The 26588-nt window shown below is 48.0% G+C and overlaps 1 protein-coding gene and 1 long non-coding RNA gene across 5 annotated transcripts in view; one reads left to right on the top strand and one right to left on the bottom strand.

The window, feature by feature from the left end:
• LOC126523406 (piwi-like protein 1) overlaps positions 1 to 26588 on the top strand; it is a 103331-nt gene that overhangs the window by 66526 nt on the left and 10217 nt on the right. The window contains exons 2-3 of one of the 4 annotated variants that reach the window (XM_055066779.2): positions 23725 to 23800; positions 23927 to 24023. The exons of 2 other annotated variants lie outside the window; for them this stretch is intronic. The gene's annotated coding sequence lies outside the window, so the exon portion shown is untranslated. Of the gene's footprint in view, positions 1 to 23724; positions 23822 to 23926; positions 24024 to 26588 lie in introns of all 4 variants that reach the window. One more of the 4 variants, XM_055066780.2, reaches the window with a different exon arrangement.
• LOC129382683 (uncharacterized) lies at positions 13823 to 18273 on the bottom strand. The gene is made up of 2 exons (XR_008610721.2): positions 17910 to 18273; positions 13823 to 16559 (listed from the first exon to the last, which is right to left on the bottom strand). It is a non-coding gene; the product is annotated as an uncharacterized lncRNA (long non-coding RNA).

Below are 26588 nucleotides of genomic sequence, written 5' to 3'. Positions count from 1 at the left end.
GTCGGCTTTGTTAGCAGCGGCGCGCGGTCAATTTTTTCGCCCTCTGTGGCCATTTGTTGAACTTGAGTGTGTGCTACCCCTGGTAGTCATGCTGGCAACACTGGGGAGGCAGGAAGTTTCGAAAAATGAAAATAACGGCCGCTGGAGCACGCAGTGTCTATGGGTGCGGTCGTGGGTTCGGGGAAATACTATTGGTATATAGTTGTGTGCCGTTCTCAGCTGTTCTGTACATTTATTGCGTCATTTAACTGCGCTGATGTTTGCCAAGTGTCTTGCATAAGCGATTTGTGAAATCGGCTGTATTGTGCTTTCGCGGATGGCTCAATACAACAATGGCGAGATCCGCGCTTGCCACCTTCGTTGTGTACTCGGTGCCTCTTTGTACGTCGCGAGTTAGAAAAACACCTTTTCCGCTAGGTGAGCCTGTTTGCACTCACTTTTCGCCAGTAATGTCCGAATTTTTAGAGCGCATCTCTTACCGTTCCTGGGTTTGAGCGTCGGCGCCCCGTCGGCGTAAACGCGCTCGTGACACTGCTCGCGCGTTTGTCGTCGTCTTCACATACAGTTGGCTCCGATGCCACTCATCATGCCCGAGTTCCCATACTGCTCCTCCCTCTGCGAAGGCGCTTGACGGCACTGCCAGTCAGTGCGGTGATTTCGGGCTCTCTTTCTCTGCCTCAGTATGTCGCGAAATGAAAACACGTATACAGGTGCGCTAAAATTTAGCATTAGGGAGTATTGTAATCGTCGGACATGTTTTCTTTTGTTGCATAATTCAAACGCCAATCGTGACAACAACGGCGTTCGGGCATCTTCTGTCTGCAGGTTCTCGTCATCATTATTTTTTGTGCGAGGATTCCGCTTGTTTATATGATTACCGTCGCACGACACAACCGGACGCAGTGCAAATGGAAGTCGGCCTAGTTAGAACAGATTTATTAAAAAAAAAAAAAAAAACTTTTTGTGCGCAAACAAACAGGGACGAAGAAGAGGAGCAACACAAGGACGAGCGCTTTCTAACAACTGGTTTTACTTTCGAAGAATCACGTGCTTAAATGCTCGCAGATCTGCGCGATCCAGTCAACAGAGCACGCCTGTAGCGCATATAACAATTGTGATAAAATGCCGTGGACCAAAGCCGCCCGGTCAACACAAAAACCGCAAGGCGCATGAAACAAGCACTTACGACGAAAATGCGTTAAAGATGTGATGACAGAAGCGAATTTTCTTTATCCAACAATGAAACAGAAGGATGGCTGATGCATTTTTCCTTTTGTTTTTCAATCCACTGCGCTTCCACAATTTCTCTCGTGGTTTGATTCCTATGGCTATACAAAATGTCGGTGCTACTAACACAACGGCAGCAATCATGTTCTTGACAATGCATTGCCAAATGCGTACCAGGGCGACCTTTCAGGCTAGATAAGTGTTCCCTTAGTCGTGTTAATGCATCTCGAAGTCTGCCCTACGTACACATGACCATACTTCACAGGAATCTGATAAACAACGTTCTTCGCGCAATCAAAAAATTACGCGGGTGTGTAATGCTACATTCTTTCTTTGCATCAGCCTTTCTTTCGAACTTATTTTTAACCTTAGAAGACACACTACCTATTTTGTTTTTTGCCGAAAACGCGACTTTTACTTCGTAACTCCCAGCCACCTTTTTAGGTCTGTGAAAGGCCGTGAACATACGGAATCACTGAAACCTTGGAAGCTAAATACTTCTGCATTTGATTGTTTGTGCATTGTTCTTTATCCTGTTTAAGTTTTTTTCATTCGTCTAGCGCATGACGCCAGCATCACAGTGAGCGGGAACCCAGCCTTTCTCAACCGATCAACTTGCTCAAGAAATGCAATGTTTACAGTGTGGTGAAATGACTTCATCAACGAAGACCAAAAACACGAAATGACTATCCCATTCTTCACAAGCCTGGAATGGTTTGAGGCATAGTTCATTAGTTCATGCGCCTTACGGTTTTTATATTGACCGGGTGGCTTTCGTCCATGGCATTTTATCACAGGTGTTATATGCGCTATAAGCGTGCTCTGTAGACTTGATCGCGCAGATATGCGGGTATTTAAGCAGGTGGTTCTTCGAAAATAAAACCAGTTGTTAGAAAGCGCTCGTCCTTCTGTTCTCCTCTTCTTCGTCCCTGTTTGTTTGCGCACAAAAAAGTTTTTTTTTTTTTTTAAACGGACGCAGTGAATTCAAAGAGGACGCGACGCGCTGGCCATAGTCGTCAACCTGGAAATCGCCCTTTCGCCCTCTGTACTGGAATGATTCTTTGTGTGGTGCGACGTCAAATATAATCAGGTGGTGACGTAAAACTTACGCTAGTGCTAAGTCACAAGTAAGCTGGGACACTTCCAGCAGGTGCCTTATCAGTGAATGCAATCGCGAACGAATGACTGTTTTACTTAGTTTGTCATTGCAAATCTGCATTTAAACTGACTCAATGGTATTTCATTTCGTCCTTTTCACTGTATAGAAAAGGACGAAAAGGACTTTCAGCCAGGTGTATTCACCTGGCTGAAAGAAAATCATCCTTATGGTCATCGTTGGCCAATGTATTCTCACAAACCATTCAGCTAGCTAGTAGACGTCTACTTTCCAGCTTGACCTAGCTGATGCCACAGCTAGCAGCCGTCTTTTGTGAGCTGTACTCTAGACCCATACTTACAAAAGTTAGCTGGTAGCTCAGCTAATGCTCCCTCCACTTACGGCTAGTAGCCACCTTGGAAAGCATATTGCGTTAGCTACTGTGTAGACATTCCTGAGTAAACAAGCCTGGACATTCAATGTCCAGGCTTGTTTCAGCTTCGCAACTGTTATAGTTAGCTCTGATTACCATGTTTACGATCCTGGAAGGTTGAATTCTTATTTTACATGACACTGCAAAAGCACAATAAAGGCAACGACTACAGTTAAATTTTCATTTTTGACTTAGGCCAGTGTCCTTGTGCTAAGATTCCCAACAAGATGAGCTACTGTCAAGCCCTTGATTTCATGCTACTGTAATATTGCACAAATACCAAGTTGATAATCATTTAAAGAAGTAATAAATACAGTGCACCAAGATATGTTTTTCAATACCAGTACCGAAATATTTATCCCACCATTCACAAAGAAATGTATTTGAGCTATATGTATTGTTCTCCCACTCCCTGTAAACTGCTCCTTGTAAAGTGCAACACAACAGCTTTTGGCTAAGCTCGTGCAAATGAAGGCCTAGGGGGGGTCCGCGAGCCACGACGAGAACGGCAAAGAACCAGTGGTGCAACGAACAGAAACCACTTTAATTTATGATTTAACGCGGCACTCAAACAATCACCGCAGTCTCGCGGCCGATAGCAGAAAGAACAAAGCGAATAAGCAAGCACCGGAAGGGCGATGCAACCAAGTGTACAGGCAAAGGGGAGCGACAAAAGAACAGCTGTAGCAGACAATCAAACACCACAATCTTGCGGTCGATAACAACACGTAAGGCAGAAATGCAGGCGCCAAACCGGGCAGGCAAATGCAGTCACAAAGGCGAAAAACAAAGACTTTCGTTTACGCTGACGCTATGCAAACGTTCTTTCTCGCTCCGCAGCACGCTCGGAAAGGAAGAAACAGGAAAGGGAAAGGGAGAAAGTGAGAAGGAAGGACGAAGATGGAGAGGAGGACAGGAAAATGCAACCACCGATTTCACCTGGGTGGGTCAGTCCGGGGGTGCCGTCTACGTGAAGCCGAGGCCAAAGAGGTGGGTTGCCACCGCCGAGGGGCCGTAAAGGTCCAAACACCCGGCATTGGCTCAACCCCCAGGATCCCCTTTGCCCCGGACACAGCTAAGCCACGCACGGTTACACGCGGGATGGTCCAATTCATGTGCGCGGGTACGTGGTGTCGCAGCACACCAAAAACCTGCTAACGCAGACGCCCCTGCGGGGAGGCAGAGGGGTGGTGCAGGCTGAAGAGAGCGCTGTGACGTCGGCATACCTTAGTACCTGACGAGTGCAGGGACCGTCGTAGCACGCAAGACGCGAAGCGGACCTGATCTATTGACTAATGATGTCGCGCAAGTCGGTCGGTGAAGAAGGGACGGTATTTTCCGGTGCGCAGGTAGAGCACCGCCCGTGAAACTCTTCACGGACGATGTCGCGGATCAGCGTGCGCAAGTACATGGTCGAAGGGAGACAATTATCCAAGGTATCGGTGCAAAGCCCAAGGGACTGGAGTTCCTCAAGTCGCTGGCAAGTAGTGATCACATCCTGGATGGCAGCATAATTTTGCGTACCAAGGACTTTGAAGGCGAGGTTGTTTCTGCCTTCAGTAATGTGGCGTATCCTGTCGCTCTGGGACATGGTGGCGTTCACACGCTTGCACAATACAAGCTCATTCTCAATGCATGATGTGTACGATTCCCCAGGAAATTGGATGCGCTCACCGAGCTGCTTCTTTACGACCTCAGCGCGAACAGCGGGAGCGCCGTAACACTGCCGAAGCTATTGCGTGAACGTCGCCCAGTCAGGAAGAACTGGCTCATGGTTCCAAAACCAGGTTTTCGCTACAGCGACCAGGAAGAAAGGGACTTTGCGCAGCTTCTGTGGACTGTTGAAGTCGCTTTACGAGGCGGTAGTTTTGGAGCCAGTCCTCATCGCGGTTGTTGATGGTCACGACTGATCGCGAAGGCTGCAGTGGAGCGGAGGCATCGGACATGCATGCCTAAATTCGCTAGAGCGATCATGGCCGGTGGTATTATGCGGCGACCAGCTGCAGTGAGGACGTGCGAAAGCTCTTGGGGAACGAAATTTAAAGCACCTTCCATCACTTATAAGGAAGCGCTTTTTTCCAGCCGAGCTTGTGCTGTCAGACGAAGACGAAGCTTTGCAGCTGATGATGATATATACAAATGAGGAAGATGTACAACGTGCGCTGATATGTAGAGATGATGAAGCTGATAGTCAGGCATATGTAGCACTCACAATATATATGTATATTGTCACGTGGTCGTGACGTCAAAGAACACAGTAGCAAAACTGTGAAAGGCAAAAACTAGCTTTTATTGGGCGAACCTGTGCCCACAAAACAGGCTACACTTAAAGCACAACGAGAGCGGCGAACACAGTCGGCGATCGTCGTAAATCTGATCAGCGGGTCAAGCGCGTCGGCTTTTATAGAGCAGTCGTCGAATGTTCCAGACTAATCGTTTGGACCCGCGTGCCTTCCACAAAGTTCTTTCTACACCATTCGCGTTACGCGATGAAATCAGATAACACAAGGTTCGGCGACAACAGACAGCCGGGTAGAAGCATCGATAACTTTCCAGAAACGTCGGATACATGCAGGCGCGTCCCTCGCTGTGCGATTACAGTTGTTAAGCGGCGAAACGTGGTCGCCCGATAAAGATAAGTACACGTGTCAATACCCCCCTCTTGAAAAGCATCGACCCGATGCTGCAAACCAACGAAGGTAATAAACAAAAGCACTCGTAGCAAAGAAAAGAACAAAAATGACGAAGTTCGTCAGCGTCCGTAAAAGGGTTTAAGGCGCACCACGTGGACCACTTCAGATCGTGCGCGGCGCCGCTGTGAATGCGAAATGCCGTCTGGCACGACCTCATAGTCCAGAGCGCCAATACGTCGGATGACCTTGTAGGGTCCGAAATAGCGTCGGAGTAGTTTCTCACTGAGTCCTCGTCGGCGTATCGGGGTCCAGACCCAAACACGGTCGCCAGGCTGGTACTCGACGAAGCGTCGTCGGAGGTTGTAGTGTCGGCTGTCGGTCCTCTGCTGGCTCTTGATTCGCAGGCGGGCGAGCTGTCGGGCTTCTTCGGCACGCTGGAGATAGCTAGCGACGTCGACATTCTCTTCGTCAGTTACGTGCGGCAGCATGGCGTCAAGCGTCGTCGTCGGGTTCCTGCCGTAAACCAGCTTAAACGGCGTGATCTGTGTTGTTTCTTGCACCGCCGTGTTGTACGCAAAGGTTACGTACGGCAGGACCGCGTCCCACGTCTTGTGTTCGACGTCGACGTACATTGCTAGCATGTCGGCGAGGGTCTTGTTCAGGCGCTCCGTGAGACCATTCGTCTGCGGATGGTAGGCAGTTGTCCTCCTGTGGCTTGTCTGGCTGTACTGCAGAATGGATTGGGTGAGCTCTGCTGTAAAAGCCGTTCCTCTGTCGGTGATGAGGACTTCTGGGGCACCATGTCGCAGCAGGATGTTCTCGACGAAAAATTTCGCCACTTCGGCTGCGCTGCCTTTTGGTAGAGCTTTAGTTTCAGCAAAACGGGTGAGATAGTCCGTCGCCACGACGATCCACTTATTCCCGGATGTTGATATCGGAAACGGCCCCAACAAATCCATCCCAATCTGCTGGAATGGTCGGTGAGGAGGTTCGATCGGCTGTAGTAATCCTGCTGGCCTTGTCGGTGGTGTCTTGCGTCGTTGACAGTCTCGGCATGTCTTGACGTAACGGGCGACGTCGGCGGTCAGACGCGGCCAATAATACCGTTCCTGTATTCTCGACAGCGTCCGGGAGAATCCGAGGTGCCCAGCGGTTGGATCGTCGTATAGGGCGTGCAGTATTTCTGGACGCAGCGCTGACGGTACAACAAGAAGGTAGCTGGCGCGGACTGGTGAGAAGTTCTTTTTCACGAGCAGGTTGTTTTGTAGCGTGAACGAAGACAACCCGCGCTTAAATGCCCTAGGGACAACGTCGGTGTTCCCTTCCAAATACTCGACGAGACTTTTTAGCTCCGGGTCGGCTCGTTGCTGTTTAGTGAAGTCTTCCGCGCTTATTATCCCAAGGAAGGCGTCGTCGTCCTCGTCGTCTTGCGGCGGGGGATCAATGGGGGCGCGCGATAAGCAGTCGGCGTCGGAGTGTTTTCTTCCGGACTTGTATATTACCGTGACGTCATATTCTTGTAGTCTGAGGCTCCACCGCGCCAGCCGTCCTGAAGGGTCCTTTAAGTTAGCTAGCCAACACAATGCGTGATGGTCACTGACGACTTTGAATGGCCTGCCATAGAGGTAAGGACGGAATTTAGCTGTAGCCCAAATGATGGCGAGGCATTCCTTTTCAGTCGTAGAATAGTTGCTTTCCGCTTTTGACAGCGACCGGCTAGCATACGATATCACCCTTTCAAGTCCTTCTTTCCTCTGGACTAGGACGGCACCGAGGCCTAGGCTACTGGCGTCAGTGTGGATTTCGGTATCGGCGTCCTCGTCGAAGTGTGCAAGTACCGGCGGCGACTGCATGCGTCGTTTGAGTTCTCGAAATGCCTTGGCCTGCGGCGTTTCCCACTTGAACGCGACATCACATTTGGTTAGATGTGTTAGCGGCTCCGCGATGCGTGAAAAGTCCTTGACAAAGCGCCTATAGTAGGCACACATGCCAAGGAATCTGCGCACTGCCTTCTTGTCGGTTGGCTGCGGGAACTTTGCGATGGCAGCTGTCTTCTGTGGGTCGGGGCGTACTCCTGATTTGCTGATCACGTGGCCTAGGAACAAAAGCTCATCGTAAGCGAAACGGCACTTTTCGGGCTTCAGAGTGAGCCCTGATGACTTGATGGCTTCTAACACTGTCGCAAGCCGCCTAAGGTGATGGTCGAAATTTCCGGCGAAGACAACGACGTCATCCAGGTAAACAAGGCACGTCTGCCACTTCAGTCCGGCTAACACCGTGTCCATGACGCGCTGAAACGTTGCAGGCGCCGAGCACAGTCCGAATGGCATGACCTTGAACTCGTAGAGGCCGTCTGGCGTGATGAAGGCAGTCTTTTCGCGATCTCTCTCGTCGACTTCTATTTGCCAGTAGCCAGACTTGAGGTCCATCAACGAGAAGTATTTAGCGTTGCAGAGCCGATCCAATGCGTCGTCTATCCGTGGAAGGGGGTGCACATCCTTCTTCGTGATCTTGTTTAGTCGACAATAATCGACGCAGAAGCGTAGGGTTCCGTCCTTTTTCTTTACCAGGACTACAGGAGAGGCCCACGGGCTTTTCGACGGCTGGATGATGTCGTCGCGCAGCATTTCGTCGACTTGTTGCCTAATAGCTTCACGTTCCCGCGTCGAAACTCGGTAAGGGCTCTGGCGGAGTGGTCGAGCGCTCTCTTCGGTTATTATGCGATGCTTTGCAACTGGTGTTTGTCGAATCCTCGATGACGTCGAAAAGCAGTCTTTGTATCGTCGGAGAAGACTTCTGATCTGTTGCTGCTTACTCATAGGAAGACTTGGATTCACGTCGAAGTCTGGTTCAGGGACAATGCTCATCGGGGTAGATGCGGCTGAATCCGAGAGGACAAAGGCATTGCTGGTTTCCACAATTTCCTCGATGTATGCGATTGTCGTGCCCTTGTTGATGTGCTTGAACTCTTGGCTGAAGTTGGTTAGCATAACTTCCACTTGCCCTCCGTGGAGTCGAGCGATCCCTCTTGCGACGCAAATTTCACGGTCGAGCAGTAGATGTTGGTCGCCCTCGATGACGCCTTCTACGTCAGCGGGTGTTCCAGTGCCGACGGAAATAATAATGCTGGAGCGCGGCGGGATGTTCACTTGATCTTCGAGCACACTCAAGGCGTGGTGACTACGACAGCTCTCCGGCGGTATCGCTTGATCTTGTGACAGCGTTATCGATTTCGACTTCAGGTCGATGACTGCGCCATGTTGATTCAGGAAGTCCATGCCGAGAATGACGTCTCGTGAACACTGTTGGAGGACAACGAAGGTGGCAGGGTAAGTCCGGTCATGAACGGTAATTCTTGCCGTGCAGATACCAGTCGGCGTAATCAGGTGTCCTCCAGCGGTCCGAATTTCAGGGCCTTCCCATGCAGTCTTAACTTTCCTCAACTGGGCGGCGATGGGTCCACTCATGACGGAGTAATCGGCTCCTGTGTCTACTAAGGCGGTGACTGCGTGGCCGTCGAGAAGCACGTCGAGGTCGGTGGTTCTTTGTTTTGCGTTACAGTTAGGTCTTGGCGTCGGATCACGGCTGCGTCGTGTTGAACTGAAGTTGGAACGTCGCGTCGTCAAGTCGTCTTTCATCGGTGTAGTCTTGGCTGCCTGATTTCGTCGGGACGGCGGCGTGTCGTTATGTCGTCGAGGTAGTTTCTTCGGTGTCTTCGTCGGCGGCGGAGGATCTTCGTCAGTTCGACGAACAGCAACCGCACCTCCATCGGTTGCTGCTTTTAGTTTTCCGGATATGGGCTCGCTGACCGGCCCCGGGCTGGGCCAGTGTATGGTCGGCGCTGCGGCGACAGGTAGCGGCCTGGTGATGGCGAACGCGACGGTCGTCGAGAGCTCCACTGAGTAGCGGCGAGGTAGTCGGCGATATCGCGAGGTCTTTCGCCAATCTGTGGTCGCGGCGCGTTAACGGCGAACCCTCGGAGTCCCATCTCCCGGTATGGGCATCGGCGGTAGATGTGCCCCGCTTCTCCGCAGTGGTAGCAGAGCGGGCGGTGGTCAGGAGCGCGCCAAATGTCCGTCTTCCTCGCGTAGGTGCGCTGGGCGACGGGTGGTCGTGCTGGCGCTGGCGGCGGCGGACGACGGAACTGCGGCGTGACAGGGCCCTGGCGCGGTCGCGGAGGGGGACCTTGACGGCGTGCGACGGCGGCGTAGGTCATCGTTTGCGGCTCGGGCTGGGGCGATACAGGGGCTACTCCAAGTTGTTGTTGGAGCTCCTCTCGCACGGCGTCGGCAATCGAAGCCACTTGAGGCTGTGATGGTGGGAACAGCTTTTGTAGCTCCTCCCGCACGACCGCTCGGATAGCCTCGCGCAGGTCGTCGGTGGCCAGTGATTGAACTCCAGCGTAGTTCGTCGAGCTTGTGCGGCGGTCGAATTGCCGGTTTCGGATCTCGAGTGTCTTCTCGATGCTGGTGGCCTCGCGAAGAAACTCGTCGACGGTCTTCGGTGGGCTTCGTACCATTCCGGCAAAAAGTTCCTCCTTCACACCACGCATCAGCAGGCGGACTTTCTTCTCCTCGGGCATTTCAGGGTCGGCGTGGCGGAAGAGACGGCTCATTTCTTCCGTGTAGATCGCGGTCGTCTCATTAGGTTGCTGCACCCGGGTTTCTAATAGCGCTTGGGCTCGTTCTCGGCGTACGACGCTTGCGAACGTCTGCAGGAAGCCGCTTTGGAAAAGTTCCCAGGTCGTTAAGGTGGCTTCTCGGTTCTCGAACCACGTCTTGGCCGCGTCTTCCAAAGCGAAGAAGACATATCGCAGTTTGTCGTCGCTGTTCCAGTTGTTAAAGGTAGCGACTCTCTCGTACGTCTCAAGCCAGCTTTCCGGGTCCTCGAAAGTTGAACCGCGGAACGTCGGAGGCTCCCTGGGCTGCTGCAGCACGACGGGTGACGCTGGGGCTGCCATTGGGGTGGACGTGGTGGCCATCTTCCTAGTCGTCTCAGGCAAAAGTCCGTGCTCCGGGGGCAGTCCTTGCAGCCTGCGGCTACCTCGCTGGTTCTTGGCGACGTTGGTGTCTTCCGAGTGAGTGCTTGGGTCACGGCTTTGTGGGGGCGTCCGGTACATGAACGCAAAGCACCTCCACCAGATGTCACGTGGTCGTGACGTCAAAGAACACAGTAGCAAAACTGTGAAAGGCAAAAACTAGCTTTTATTGGGCGAACCTGTGCCCACAAAACAGGCTACACTTAAAGCACAACGAGAGCGGCGAACACAGTCGGCGATCGTCGTAAATCTGATCAGCGGGTCAAGCGCGTCGGCTTTTATAGAGCAGTCGTCGAATGTTCCAGACTAATCGTTTGGACCCGCGTGCCTTCCACAAAGTTCTACACCATTCGCGTTACGCGATGAAATCAGATAACACAAGGTTCGGCGACAACAGACAGCCGGGTAGAAGCATCGATAACTTTCCAGAAACGTCGGATACATGCAGGCGCGTCCCTCGCTATGCGATTACAGTTGTTAAGCGGCGAAACGTGGTCGCCCGATAAAGATAAGTACACGTGTCAATATATATATATATATATATATATATATATATATATATATATATATATATATATATATATATATATATATATATAGAGAGAGAGAGAGAGGGAGAGAGAGAGAGAGGCATCATCAGCCTATTAAGGATGAAATGCCTGTAGCTCCCGTTGTAGGCGACCTTGAGGCAAAAGCCAGAACCGTTATCCGGGCAAGTTGCGAGAACAAAACGAGGACATTCGGGCGATCGGCATAGAGACAGCGATCGGTCCAAATTTAAGAGAACGCGGTCTCTGGCCCCGAACCCTTTGTACAGGACCGTGTTACACACGCTAGTTACTGCACTAACAAGTTGCAAAAAATATTGCTCTCAATTTCTTCCTAATGTTTGCTGACGCTATCAGTCAAGCTGAAACGTCTAGTTCGCTGAATTCTAACAGCGACGTTGAAAAAACAGATACAGGGCACCATACCATACCATACAGGGCACCATTGTCACCTTTTAGCGCTGAGCTCCTGTGCTCTTTGAATGCCAGCAGACCGTGAGTGCCGCAGCGCGGCTTTTGCGTCGCCTCGAGAGATGGCGCCACGCTGCGTGGCGCCTCTTTTAGGCGCTTTTGTTCTACCTGCGCAGTGCGCTCGGCCTTCCTTGCGTCTTTCGCGGCCTGTCGTGCCACCTTCAGCCTGTTTTCATCTAGCTGGGCAGCGTCCATATGGACCAGCGAACAGTTTGGCGTGGTGCAGTGTGTTGCGGCGTGCCGTTGCGAAAATGCACTACACCCATTTTAGGACTGTGGTTAGTATCAATTCCCAACCAATCTGCTTTGCCGGTTGCCCTTTCATGCTTACATCTACTCTCGATTACGAGATTTGGATTGGACAAACTTCAATAAAGTTGCTGCAGGACGCACGTCAGCGCGATTACGGGAGAGCCCGTAGTATTTCCTCTTAATTTCAACTATCACTACTCCCGTTTGCTCTCTGATCCACACCCCTCTCTTCTGGCCTCATAACGTTAGGCCTGACATTTCTCGTTCCAGCACTTGTTTGAGCGGCCATTAACTTGTTCTCAGGCTGCATTGTTAAAGGAGTACCGACACAAAAACATTCGATCTTGTTTTTTCTGATGCAAGAAGTAGCTGGTGACCCAGTGATCATGGCACGAAACATCATTTGCTTCAGAGCGTGACAGGTAATTATTTGGAGTCTTGCTTTGAGCGACCAGTCCAAGTTTCGGTTGCAGATAGCAACGAGATGGGCCAAAGAAGGAATGTAAACCCAGCTGGGCACGTGATCGCACAAAACTGTGACGTGCGCACGCCAGCGCACTCGCCAGCGCGAGAGCTTCGTGTTTCTATAGTTCGTATGTTACGCCTACACGAGCTGTGCGATGTCCTCGACATCATCGTCGTCCTCATTTTCGTCGTCCAGCGGCGACTACTTCCTGCAGGCGGGAGTCGGCGCCGTATTAGACGTGGCCAACCACTTTTGATTGGATCCATTACGAAGCAGCGACAAAGTGCAGCCAGTGACAGCTGTCAATCATCATATCAGTGACAGCTATCAAGCACATTGCGGAGCAGGACACAAGGTGGGGTAAAAGTTGGCACAGCATCAGGCTTGGGGTTACACACGTGGTCCAGGTCGAAGATCATTGGACTGCCCTAAGCTCGGCGGGTTTTGTTTATACCAGACACGCTCGAAATGAAACGAGCAAATGTGGCTGCTCTTCAGCGGAGTCCACTCTAAGCATCCAGCGGCGCGCAGGAACTCGGACCACTTCTGCCGCTTATCGACGCCGACGGTAGCGAGGGAGCAAGCCAGGCGAGCTGGCGATCGCTGGGAAACGGTCCAGGCCTATAGCTCGCTGGCCGTCCGGATCCGAGGCTGACGGCGCTTGCGATCCGTCCGCACTTCGTAATAAAACGCCTATATTCGTCAACACGATCAACGTCTGCACATTTATGTCGCTCCTAAGTGACAATACAATCAGTTTTCCCGACGCCGTTTGTAGCGATGAGAAAACACGTTAGCCAGGCGAGCCGCTTCGCAGAGACGATTGCTGCTGTGGCTGCGCTGACCGCTTGCGAGTCAAATTTACGCCAACGATTTACTATTTCGCGTAATATGGAGACTTTTGAGGTCACTTTACTCTGAGTCATTTCGTGGCAGAAACAAATTTTAGCAGACTTTTGTGCTGCCATCAGCGGTGAAAAAAAAAATAAAGACACCGGTACGCTCGGAGCGGCCACAAACTTGCTCGAGGGGCCCGCACCGACGGCAGCGCAAGCTCGTGACGTAGCGTTTTCTCAGTTTCGTTTACAATCCTTCCTTGATGTCGATGTCGCGTGGTGCTGCGATGTGCGGTTGGCTGCGCACACCCGTACAAGAAAAATTATTGAGAAGGCATTGAATTATCATTGGCCAATGTTGAGTTTTTCATAGAGGAATTGTGGAAATTTTGTTGGAGGGTTGTTTGGCTAACTGTTGAGTGGTCTTGAATATTGGCCACTGAAATTTGATTGAAACACCATTGGGTGTCTCAATGATGAATAATTGTTAAGTTACCATTAAATTCCATTGCGCTTTGACGGCTCGTTGTGTTCATTTTGTTGAATGGTTGTTGGGTTACCATTGATGCTGCATTGAACTGACGTTGTGGTAGTTCCGTTGACCTGTTGTTGAGTTATTGTTGTCACAGCACTGAAAAGTACGTTGTGGCCAGGTTGAAAAGGCATTGAGATTTCAGAAGTGGTGATTGAAATATGATTGACATTTCGTTGGGCTAGTGGATCTTTATTCATATATTCAAATTTCTTTGCTATTCTCACTTGCATGCCCCGGTGCCTGCTCATAACTTTCACAAACACAAACAAAAGCAAAGGAGAGACTGATCAATTTGAAGCACGTTTATTTACAATAAAGATGCGTGCCCATGAAACATTATTACAGTACATAAGGCACCACTACATCGAACCTGGAGGCATAGGCTAGTACCTACAGCACTCTTAACAGTGTAAATACATCTGAAAAAACCTATACATATGAATTAAATCAAAACGACCATTGTGGTCTTTACTTGCGACTTAAGTTTATGACTAGAAGGCAATGCGACTCAAAAGGCAGGGCTTAAGCATACCCTTTTAACCAAGTTTGAACACATGAACACTTGAAGCTGCTGGCATGTGGATACACACAAGACATCTGAATACATTATATTAACATGTTTCGCACACTAATCCATCACAGGAAAAGTTACGGCTAACTGTGAGAAGGCAAAATAACAGACTTGAAACAAATGACTTCACGTAAATATATACAAGCTTTAGCACACGTCTTTCACCGCAATTAAAATTTAATGAAGTACTAAAGTAGACTTGTCTGAGCTTTTTGTCTTCGAGATGTATATATTCCCAGGTTGCCCAATTATTTTATAAAATAACATCACTCAACTTAGCTATTAATTGATGAGACATCATTTAGAAAGTTGTCGGGCATGGTGAACACCTGAATCATGTTTCTGACGAGCCAGGTTTGCAAGAACAGTACATCATTTGTATATGGTAAATTGAGGTACAGAAGAGTTTGTTGGTGGTATTTCCTCAATTTAGTGAGCTCATTTTCAGTTAATTTTTCTGGACTTGCACAAAGCTAATCAGAGCACTTCTTGGGGCCTTTTTCACTATACACAGCAACTAAGTGGTACCTCAGTCAATCAAGAGATAAGGCAAGGCTAAAACCTTGAACGATAAGAGAAAAAATAACTATTTAGCCTAGAAAATTGGTAGTAACACATGGCTAACACAATTCCAAAGAGCCAAATAGATGGTCACCTGCACTTGCAGTATCAAGTACCCCAGAAATAGTCATAAAGGATGGGAAAAGGTTTCAATGACTGGACAGCCAGATTGGTGAGACAGTGAAAAATGCAAATAAATGCGTATACGAAAAACCAATGACCTCAATTGCGCAGGTAAAATATTATTAAAATGCTACCAGAATTTTATTGCATAAAATACAAAAGTTGCATAAAAATTGGGACAAAGCAGTAAGAAAGACGGAGGGAGATACAGGACCGTGTTGAAAAAAAAATTACAAGCGATATACATGCATATTTAAGCTCAAGACAATTGTTTCTCCAATATATACAAAAAGAACCCATGCACTGACGGCATAAAAGAAGGTTCCTGCGCCTGGAGAATGCAGCACAGTACAAAGCAGCGTCATGAGAACCGAAAACTAGAGCTTAGTATGTTTAAAAAGTACGAATACTTGCATACCAACAGGCATGTGACATGTCATGCCTTGAATGGATGAAATTCATAAATCTTACACCAATGAAGTTGCCATCACTCTTATTGGCTTCCTCAGGGGACTCCTTGAAGTTGAACTAGGAAAATGTACATCAGTGTTAAAAACAGAAGATAAGACCCTATAGCGTTCTTCCTGAAATAAACAGCGCAAATATTTCATGTATCAATTCTATGGACACTTCGCTAATTCGGTGTACATTTATATTTGACAACCACACAAACAGAAACGAGAAGGATGAATTAAGGTATGAACACACATGAACGCTGACTCAACTAGAAGTTTATTCGTGAAGACAAAGATTTTAAACACATTGGCCAACTTCACAAAGAAAAAGTCATGGATGTGCAGCAGAAACAGCCCGGCACCACAAAAAAGGACCGAAAGACATGTCCCGTAGAACAAACATATGCGTCAAAAAAAAACACACATGAATACTGAAAGGTTTGTCCTGTAAGTGATATTAACGAGAAATACTGCAGCAACTCTTTCCCACTTAGAGTCACAGAAATATTGCTTATGAATTTTTCTTCGTGATCAATAAATAATTCTTCCATAAGTCCTCTTGTGTTCTGGTCTTTGTGATGAAACAACCGTTCTTTCTGCTCTATACCTCAACACCACAGGAGTTCCAGCAGAAATATTTATTGATCACAAACGAAATAAATACATAAGCAAGTTATCTGTTGCCCCTAGTGGGAAAGACTTGCAGTTCTCAAGAGTATTTCTCGTTGGGTAGTATCACTCATCGGACAAATATTTCGCTTTTTCGAAAGATTTGTCCAATAGTTCTCGTTTTTCACGCACGTTTATCTACACGACATGGTTTCTTCATATTTTTTCTTGTCGCTCGTGGCTGTTTCTGCCACGCATGCACGGCTCTTTACCTTCGTCAAGTTGACCAGCGTCTTTAATACTTCTGTCTTCAAAAATAAACTTGCGCTCGTTTGTGCTCCTACCTATTTCGCCGTCCGTCGTCCGCCTCTCTTCGCGCTGCTGTTTCCAGTACGCACGTATCACTTGGTTAGGCTGGTAAACATTCTCGCAAGCAAAAGGAAATACCTCGCCTTAAAAGGTAGCCCATCCTTCACTACTAAAAGCCAGAGCAAATCGAAAGTAAGCTCTTACAGCGTCCATGGGGCAGCTAGTACACCACACAGCAACATAAGAATAGTTAAATATCCCACTTGATGGAGAGTGGCAACAGAGATGCGAGCTTGCTAGTGAATCAGCCACATATTAACGGGTGTGTCTTGCACGCCACCAAGCTGTTCTTGACGTAGAACACTTTAGCATCTGGGCATTTGCTGCATGCGGAACCTGCGAGAAGGGAATGCGGACAGAAGATGAGATTGCGCGGATTGAGAATCTGCCACACACTGCACATAACTACGCACAAAATAGAAGTAGACACTATACTGGCAAGTAAAAATTTGCGACTCTTTACGAGTGCTGTCTAGAAAAGGAAGAAATAGGTTGCTATGGTAAATGTTAGCTAAGACACGCACAGCGATGTTTCACAGCGGGGAGAAATATTCCCGGCTCTCTCGCAGAACCAAAGACCACGCGACGGCACATAGCCGATACCAAGCAGATATCAAATCTTTGGGTAGACGTCCAGCAGCAGGAATGACCTAAAAATACGCCGAGAGCGATGCGGGCGTGAGCATGCCTGTACGAGTGAGAACATGCACCGTTTCTTTAACGCTAGCCGCTCCGGCGTGTCTCCGATCATCCCACGCGATTTGTGTGTAGAACGTCGCGTACACGCCCTTGCGCGTTTTGCGCGGTAGCGTCTGCGCAGTGAGCTAGCTTCTTGCAAGCGTCAATCTTCACCGCGCAAACGGTGTTCGAGGCGACAACGCGCCGAGTGCCGCTCCTTTCGCTTCTGCAAGCAAAGCAGACTCGGATCTGCCCAGCTCAAAGAGGCAGCAGAGAACGGTGGCATGTTTCGGTTATCGCTAATTAAAATTGTACAGTACGCCTTCAACAGAAACGCGCCGCGATAGATAAAGATGCTTACTGCGGTAGTTTTGGCGGTGATAGGCGATAAGGCGACCCCGTCGGCGGCTGTGTTCTTTGCCGAAGTCGTCACCACGCCTCTGTTCATTTGCGCTGTGTATCCGTGTACAGTCACCGCGCGTAAGCTGCGACTAATCGGTTGGCCGTTCTCCGCAAATCCCAAAGAGGCGAAATAGATATTGCGGTGCGCCGCATCATTAGGCGCAACCTAAATCGAGGCGCGCTTAACCGCTACGGCACAAAAGGTGATCACACTAACCGTATGGTACGCGATGAGCCACTACGGATTAAAAAAAATAATTATGATGTCCTACGTGCGAAGCCAACGATCTGATTATGAGGCAGGCTGTATTTGGGGACTCCGTATTAATTTTGACTTCCCGGAAATTTTTACGCGCATACAATGCACAATGCACGAGCGTTTTTGCATTCCGCTCCTTTGGCATGCGGCCGCCGCAGGGATCGTATCCACGACCTCGAGCCCCAAATTGCCACGGCGGCCGCCATAGTTACGAAATGCGTATCGCGCGCTTTCGCTCCGGGGCATACGGTTTGCTTGAAGAAAGTGTACGGTGTGCTTAACATCTCACGCTTGTCAATGTCAAAATAAAAAAAAGGCTACGTGCCCAAGAAAACGAGATTACTTACCTATCTGAAGAAGTTCGGCTGCGACTGTTTCGGGGTGCCTTCTCTCCAACAGGCATCATGACCTCTGCAGCGCAACTCATCGAAACAGCCAGGCTCGCACATCAGTCGAAGACTAGTAGCTGAGTCAGCCAACGACTTCAACGGATAAACGTCCCACTTATCGTCGTTAAAGCATTTCACCAAAATGTGCGTCATGATGACCGAAAAGAATAAAATACTTTCATCAAAAAGCACGAGGCGCGAACCGCCACGCAACGGCAACCAACTAACTGAGTCCGAAAGCCGTTCACAGCTTCACTATCGTATGGAGTTATAAAAACCTTTCAAACAAAATAACCACACGGGAAAACGACTAATTAATTAGTATTAATTTTTCATCCATTAACCTTCATAAAGGTTTAATAACAACCTAATTTGTAGCGTAAACAATAAATACTACGACCAAAATATGCGACTACGAAACTAGCGGTAACGATGTGTACTGTTGAAAAAGTGTGCTCAAACGAAGCTACAACGGTTGCAACCGCGTGCGCACACACACACACACACACACACACGCCCGAACGCTACCTTGACGTTGGTAGCGCCACCTAGAAGAAAAAATTTATACTAATTTTATTACCTTTACAAAAGTAACACTACTAGAATAGTTTATTGCGCCTTTGCAGATGACGAGGTGACAAGTAAGGTATGATGTATGAGTCCGCTACCTGTATTTCTTTCATTTCCCTTCGGTGTTCCTTTATTTAACTGAACCTACGGGACCTGTCCTGCGGACGACAGTTCGGCGAGGCTCAAATGAATCGCATGCTTCTTGCAAGGCGAGAGTCGGGAGCAGCCACAGATACAGCGATTAGCTGCGATACTGTTGCGGCTGTTTCTGAATCAGAAGCTCTTTGAAGTCAATGGTTATAGCGGCTGCGCGCTGCGATCTCAAAGCGTGTTCGTTGTTTGATCTCTAGTACCACGGCCGTTGGATAAAAAAAGCTATATTTACTTTCCGGACGGAGGGTGCGTCGCAGGAAATTCGAAGATCTCTCACGTGTATGTTTGCAGCATGTGCGCCGCTTGGATCCTACGGTTCCCACAGAGCGTCGGATGCTCGAAGGTAGTAGCGTCGTCGCGTGTCGGCGCCTGTTTTAGCGCCGGCCGCGCTGCCGCCGTGCCTACTTTTGGGGAACTCCACATGCGCGTAGTCGCCGTGCTTGCGAGTGAACTTAGCATTCTTCTGCTCCACGAAACGTGCTCATTTTGGATCGTACCGATAGCTATGTCATCTAGTGTATGTTAAAACGACGATGGCATTTGTACACCGGCGAAGAAATAAATCGTTATGAACTTGAGCGGTCATGAAGCTAGTCTAATGCTGCAGTTTTTACAGAGAGAAAACGGCTACGAAAGTGGGGCAGTCCCAGAGATAGGCGCTTGAAAGCGCCAGCTTTAGCGACAGCACAAGGAAGTGGCACGCTGCGCACGCGCCAAGCCTTTCAGATATTACTGGCTTTAGAACGAGAGGAGCATGCGCGCGTTCGTGGCCTAATGGTTAGAGCACCGGGCTTGACGGCCGACGTTCAATGCCACCCCATCGGTCACACATTATTTTCTTTTTATGAAAACGAGGCGAAAGAAGAACCTACCAGCCGCAAAGTGACAGCAATGAGGTTGGAACGCTTCGCATTTAATTTTTGGTATGTCTTCATATGCGAGTCCTAATTATCGATACTGGACTCAACTGCTGCACAACAAAAAAACAGCTACAAAAATCAACACAAATTACCCAATAAATTGTTTATTGAGAACACTCAACGGTAATATTGTTGTGCAAGTGTTGAGCGAGCTCAATTGCTTTTGAAAATTTGTTGAAGTCCGTTGTTTCAACAATTCCCCAATAATATATCAATGGTTAATCAACAGTCATTTTTGTACGGGCACGTACTTTAAAATTCATTTTAAATATCATTCTAAGGTATATTCGCCGTTGATATTTTGCAGACGATGTGTGTATGTGTCCACATAAATTGATCTCACAACGTTAAGTCGACTTCGAAATTTTGTGTAAGTAATCCTTTAAACTACAAGTTTCTGCCACATGTGATAGCACTTGAGGAATGGAATAATTGTACACTTTTCTTTTCAACAACAGCTGTGAGCTGCCGGTCACGATTTGTTAGTGCCTGCCTTGTGCGCTCCGAGCCATTTTCATTCTTCTGATAATCAGGGTTCCCTGTGAATAATTGTCCTAGATAAACTTATTCTTTGACGCAATCTAAAATTAATTAAATTATGGGGTTTTACGTGCCACAACCACTTTCTGATGATTAGGCACGCCGTAGTGGAGGACTCGGGAAATTTTGACCACCTGGGGTTCTTTAACGTGCACCTAAATCTAAGTACACGGGTGTTTTGGCATTTCGCCCCCATCGAAATGCGGCCGCCGTGGCTGGGATTCGATCCCGCGACCTCGTGCTCAGCAGCCCAACAACATAGCCACTGAGCAACCACGGCGGGTTCACGCAATCTAGAAGCTTGCTGTTGATCATGAATTCTTGTTCGCTTGACAGGTAATTCAGCATTAGCTTCGTCTTGTGCATAATAATTTTCAACCTATTCTTAGACTTTCTCGGTTAAGATCAATGCCATCGGCTCAAGGTTGTTGATAAATTCACTTTTTATCGTCGCTAGCAATGAGTCTAACTACTTAAATATTTCTTCTAAACATGCAGTGAATATCACTGGAGAGATTGTGTCTGCTTGCCTGACCGCTTTCTCGATTAGTATTTTTCCTCTTTTCTTGCGGATAATTAAAACATGTCAAACCGGAACTATCACTGAAGTAGAGGCCAAGCCCGTTGAGTTGCGGAGACGTGCGCTGTGGCGGAACGTAAATATGGAAGGTTTGTATAAATGCAATAATTTTTGAGTGGTCAGCCGAAAGCTGCAAGTGCCATGGCCTTTCATGTGAAGTTCGTTCAGTCCTTCAGTACAATCGATACGATATGCGCTTACTCCGATAATGAGGCACAAATGTGGTACTTTGAACCAAACACACTGAATTAAGTGATCGAACTGCGCGTGCCGGGTGAGGACATAAGAGAGCATAATTCGAGCGCCGGAAACGCTGATCTCGCTGATACGACGCGTTTCAATGACTGCGCTTAGCAGTAGTGCACGCTTGACATTGTTCACTTCACGAAAGCAGTCCACTGTGGCCGAAAGTTCTTGCCGTCACGTTGCCATGACTACTGCGCAGCAGGTGCGGGGCAGCATAAGGCCACGGCCGGCTGGAGGAAAATTCTTGCGCTGAACGCACAAGTGCCTGTGAAGGGTTTCTCAAGCGAGAGTAGGAAGAGGTAGAACATCGCACGAAGCGACTGAAAGACTCAAGTGCCGTCATTTTGCCCTGGATTGATGCTAGTCTGGGGTTTTTAATAAGCATCTCCAGCCAATTATAAGACGACGATTGCTGCCGTCTGCTGTGGCTTTTATTTGTGATATAGGGTCTTCTAATGACCTGGTGCCTGTTACTGGCTTTTCGATGCAAAGCAAGAACGCAGTGTCGTCTTTATGAGAGTTATGCAGCGTGCTCTTTTTACCAAAAATGAAGTGTCTCCAGTGCGCGCATGCGTGTGAGGACCCATGCGGTAATTATACGCAGATTTTATGCGTGTATTTTATTTCACAGCATCACTCTTGTTCCAGAATTCCTCACGGTTTTCGTCGCGATGGTGATACGTGACGTTATTCACCACTTCTTTATGACACCGTCTTGACGTCCCACTTCATCTCATAGATAGGATGGCTGTCTATCCTACGCATACGTTCCCTCACACCGTAGGCCGCCGGATGAGCAAAAGCGTGGGCACAGACACGTCGTTTTGACTTCGTGCTGAATTGAAACTGTGAGCAATATAATAGAAGGCTGAGGATAACAGCACCGAAGACGACGGCGAATTGTACAACAGCAACAAGTTCTCATAATTAGAAACGTGTAGGCGTTTTTACGTTCTTTCTTGTCGTATAGAAATATATAGCTTAAAAAGTGTATGGAAAAATATTCATGAATCATCCGCTGCTTATGAGCGACAGAAAGCTTAAACTACAAAAAAAGAGAGAGAAGTGCTCAATAGACAACAATTACGAATTGGCCAGCTGTCAGGCACGGACATTAAGCTTCTATTTGCTACCACTCCACAGAGTATCATTACGGGTATGAAAAATCAGGCTATAGAGCGCATAAAGAAGCACATCCTATCAAACATCAAGCGCAAGTTTGCAGCATAGCATTAAGGTTACTGCCTTCTACAGCAGGACACCCACAATACAATTATGCGCTAAAACTGCTCAGTGCACTCCGAGATGAGAAATCAGAGCGCCCCGTACAGATATAAGCACGCGCCATTCTCGGCCATCAGTTGTGGCCTCCGGCCAATGGCGTTCCAACGCAACAGCGTTCCGACGCTTACCCGCATCAGTTCGTGCGGCGTAGAAAGACATAATTAGGTTCGTAAGACTGCTGCCCCCCTATCGTAGAAATGTAGTTTTACGTCGGCAGTTGCAACGACTGCTTAAGTTTTGCGAACCTACTTACGCTTGCTATTGACGCAAGTAATGAAGTTGATACCTGTGCTACCGTTTCATACACGCCTTTTTTGATGACAGCGCTCGCCTTTGCAATGGCGGGCATCGCAAGCTTGCTGATCTTAAGAACAGAGTTATCTTTATGAATACTCTATCACGCGGGAGCGTTAAAGGCCCGTGCCGCAGAAAATACGGTGTCGGTGCTGTTGAGTTATCCGTGAGTGGAAATTTACGTATGTATTTACATAGATGTATATGCGACGCCTTGCTATATGACATGCGGTATATGCGGGTTATATTGCCACACCATTCCATCGCTAAAGTTGCTCGTACCTTGCCGCAGGCCTTTTATGTAAAATCTTCTCAGACCTAAATGTTAAAATTGCGGAACAATAACAGAAGCTTGAAAATTACCAAAATTTTTTTGGCGCGATTGTGCACTACTTCGGGGATCGGCCCACGCAAGAGACCGCGTTTATTGCAGAAAGCTCGCCTTCGTGCATAGAGTTCGCCGCCAGCGTTTGGCGGTAAACATTGCGGTTACGTAAGCTGCAGTTGCCGGGAAGCGTTAGAAGCAGGGACATTCCACAGCAAATGAACCAGCGTTTTTTCGACCATCACAGATATAGCAAAAGAAAAAAAATATTCCGCATGTTTTTGGAGGTAAACGGTCGTCCTCCACATTTATTCTTCTTGCCAAAAATGTTGTAGTATTTTGGCGACAATTTGGCTTGCTTGCCCAGCTGAGTTAGAAGGCATCATTCAACATTTTTTTCTCAAAGAGACATTGTGTGATTCAGTCCTTCAAATGGTGTGTATGACAAGATAATGAAATGACGTGATTGCCAAAACTGCCAATATTTTAAAATATTTGAATACTTCGAATGCTTTTGGCACCGGCAAAGCAGGTGAAATTGCAAAGCTCGAATCTTTTTCTTCGAACTTAGAAAAATTTAGGAGACACAAATAAAATATATGTTGGTAGCCCACTCACCAAAATATAGTTGAAAGATATTGAAAGTGTCCAAGATACAGCAGATCGCATGGAAAAAATTCGTAAAATTCTATTTTTGGCAAAAAGCCCCATACCGAAGGTAAAAATAAAGTTGCTTTGGTGGTCGGCCTAAAAATATATGCGTTACATCATTACACAGCCCTACGTGTCTACTATGCATGTGGGAAGTTACAAAAAAAGTATTATTTTCTAAACGCGAAAATCTATTTTCCTAATTTTCAGTGCATGGATCACGCAGACAGCATTACCAGCATTGTGTTGAAGGGTTGCCGTCCTGCAAAGACACATTGGCCACAAAGTGAGCCTGAGGAACTATTCAGTAAAGATTTCCTGGCTTTCTTATTGTATGAAAACCCACAGAAGCGATTTGCAGCGTCACATTGTTGACTGATTTTCTTTTTTTTATTTCCATGGCTACGAAAAGTGGATCTCAACGGCGTTTGAACACATGAGCCTGAACATTGCACGTGTCAAGTGCTGGCTGTCGAACAGCAGTAACACTTGCTGTCCTCGGAGAAGAGGTGAATGCCACCTTTAGTTGAAAATGTGACATCGGCTGAAAATAATGCAAATACCTGGTTCTATTAATGCGCCAGCGTTCACACACTTGATCGACAGTTCTTCCTCCCGCTTCGATATTGCACTCTGCGGCACCCAAATTGGTTTTATATATATTTTTAAAAAATTCATGTGCCGAATTGTAAACCAATTTTTTTCCTGTACATATGCCTGAAAACTCTCTCAGCCTATTTACTTTCTTCCATATTCCTCAGTCGTTCTTCATATTCAATTCCCCTGAGCTTCCCTCACTTCAAAACTTGTCCAGCTCATATCGCCCTGCACAGCTTCATTTGTAGCCTTCCCGTGATTGCCCAATACGAGGCGTCCCACTGACCTTTGGTTGCCATCGAGTCCTGATGGTAACCCTGATTTCAAGCAAACAACCGCAATTCGAAATATAAGTCCTGAAACTATTACAGCTTTCCACATACCCCGGAGCACCTCGTACCTATTGTATTGCCATAGCGCTCTGCATTTAATTATGGGCGCAGTTCTCTTCCCCTTTGCTGTTATTGTTATTTTTCTGTGCTTCCATATACCTATTGCCTTCGTTTATCCATATACCAAGGTATTTATGTTATTTTACCCCAGGTGCTTCCTGGCCCCGTAGTGACACTGTGTGTTCACTGTTATTATTGAATAACATAACACCGGATTTTTTAATGCTAAATTTCAAACCTAAATTCTCGCCCTCCTCTCCACAAATATCAGCCACACGTTGAAAATCGCTTTTCTTGTAAGCTTGCAACGCAATGACGTCCGCATAAAACAAACCCGGAAGTCGCTGCTCTACTATAGTACCCACCTGTCTGTATGAGATATTGCACCCTATAAGCTTCGGTGTAGCGCCCTTTCCATGTTTAGCATGTACATCATTGATAGCAGCGGGGTAAGAGGGCACCCCTGTTTCAGCCCCTTTTTGATATCAACTTTCTCCTCGCTTTTCATTTCTTCCCATTCAAGCCAATAAACTCTTAATGAATCTAGACGATGAGTCGATCACTTTCCTGACGGATCATTTCACCGAGTTGTGGAGAAAGGGAGACTATCCGGAGGAATGGAAGATAGCTAACACCATCCTCATACCAAAACCGGGCAAACCACTCCATCTGGATAACCTACGTGCAATCTCGCTTACGTCGTGCATAGGTAAAGCTATGGAACACGTTATTCTTAACAGACTCACTAGATACGTCGAGCAAAATGACATACTCCCGTATAACGTCATCGGTATCCGCCCCGGACTATCGACTCAGGACGCCATGCTCCTGATCAAACACCAGCTCATACACGTTAGCCCGGTGCACGCGAGAGCGATTGTGGGACTAGACGTCGAAAAAGCTTTTGATCATCAGCACCTCGAACGTGAAGCTCATGAACCTAGGCGTTCACAATACGATAGAAGAGATGGCGGAAGCGCAACAGATGGCGCAGCAGGAAAGACTGACGAAAACGCGAGCGGGCAGGCTTATACTCAAAGCGATAGGGACAGACCCAAATAGATCGATGAACCCGAAGGAATCCGAGGTAGAATTGAGCTCGAAACTTAGAGACGCGATCAGAACCACCCCTCTTCCGAGAAATATGCACCCGGAACACAATGTTAGCAGGAGAAAAGCGAGAGCGAATGCTTTGTTGAAAGAAATTGAACAGCTAGGACAACAGGCGGCCCTTGTAGACGCTGCTTGGGTCAAAGGCAAAGAGGCCTACGCCGCTGTGGTGGTCGACAGCCGGGGCGAGGTACGGGACGCCGTCACCATCTTCACTAAGGATTCCACGGTGGCGGAGCAAGCCGCAATTGCTCTAGCCATCAGGAACCGTAAATGGTCTTTCATCTATAGCGATTCCAAAGCAGCAATTAAGAGCTTTGACAAAAGCTATGTAGCTGGGACTGCGGCTAAAATTATCGACAAGGTCGAAACTATCAAAACTGAAATCCGATGGTTTCCTGCACATATGGGACAAGTGGACGAGACTCGGCCCAACCTCAACGAGGTTACGAACGACCTGGCACGAGGACTTGCTTGCCGTGCCGGTCAGAGCCGAACCGACGCCCACTACCATTCCGGGGAGCATAAAGATTAGTTACTAACTTACAACGACATCACTAAATATTACTACTTGGGCCGTAGGCAATTCCCTCTGCCACACGTAAAATTGAACAGGGCTCAGGCAGTCACGCTACGTTTACTGCAAACCGGGACGTACCCCACTCCGTATTTCATAAATAAAATTCACCCCGAAAGAGAAATTAGGAAAGAATGTAACGTGCGCGATGGCATCATTGACATCAGACACATGCTGGCGGGCTGTCCCGCGACTCTCGCCGACCCCGAAGAAAAATTGCTTTACTGGTACAAGTTGTTAACAAGCTCTTCATATAAAGATCAGCTACAGGCTGTCCAGAGGGTCCACGATGACGCCATAAGGCTCGGCCTGGCGGTGCCGACGTGGACGCGGCCCGCCTCGGTCTGAAAAGACCGGGCTTCAGGACACTAATAAAGTTTTGTGAATGAAAAAAAAAA

This window comes from Dermacentor andersoni, chromosome 6 (assembly GCF_023375885.2).
Source record: "Dermacentor andersoni chromosome 6, qqDerAnde1_hic_scaffold, whole genome shotgun sequence".
Taxonomy (NCBI): domain Eukaryota; kingdom Metazoa; phylum Arthropoda; class Arachnida; order Ixodida; family Ixodidae; genus Dermacentor; species Dermacentor andersoni.
The sequence above is the reverse complement of the archived record's forward strand: the minus strand, read 5'-3'. Positions and strand labels throughout refer to the sequence as shown.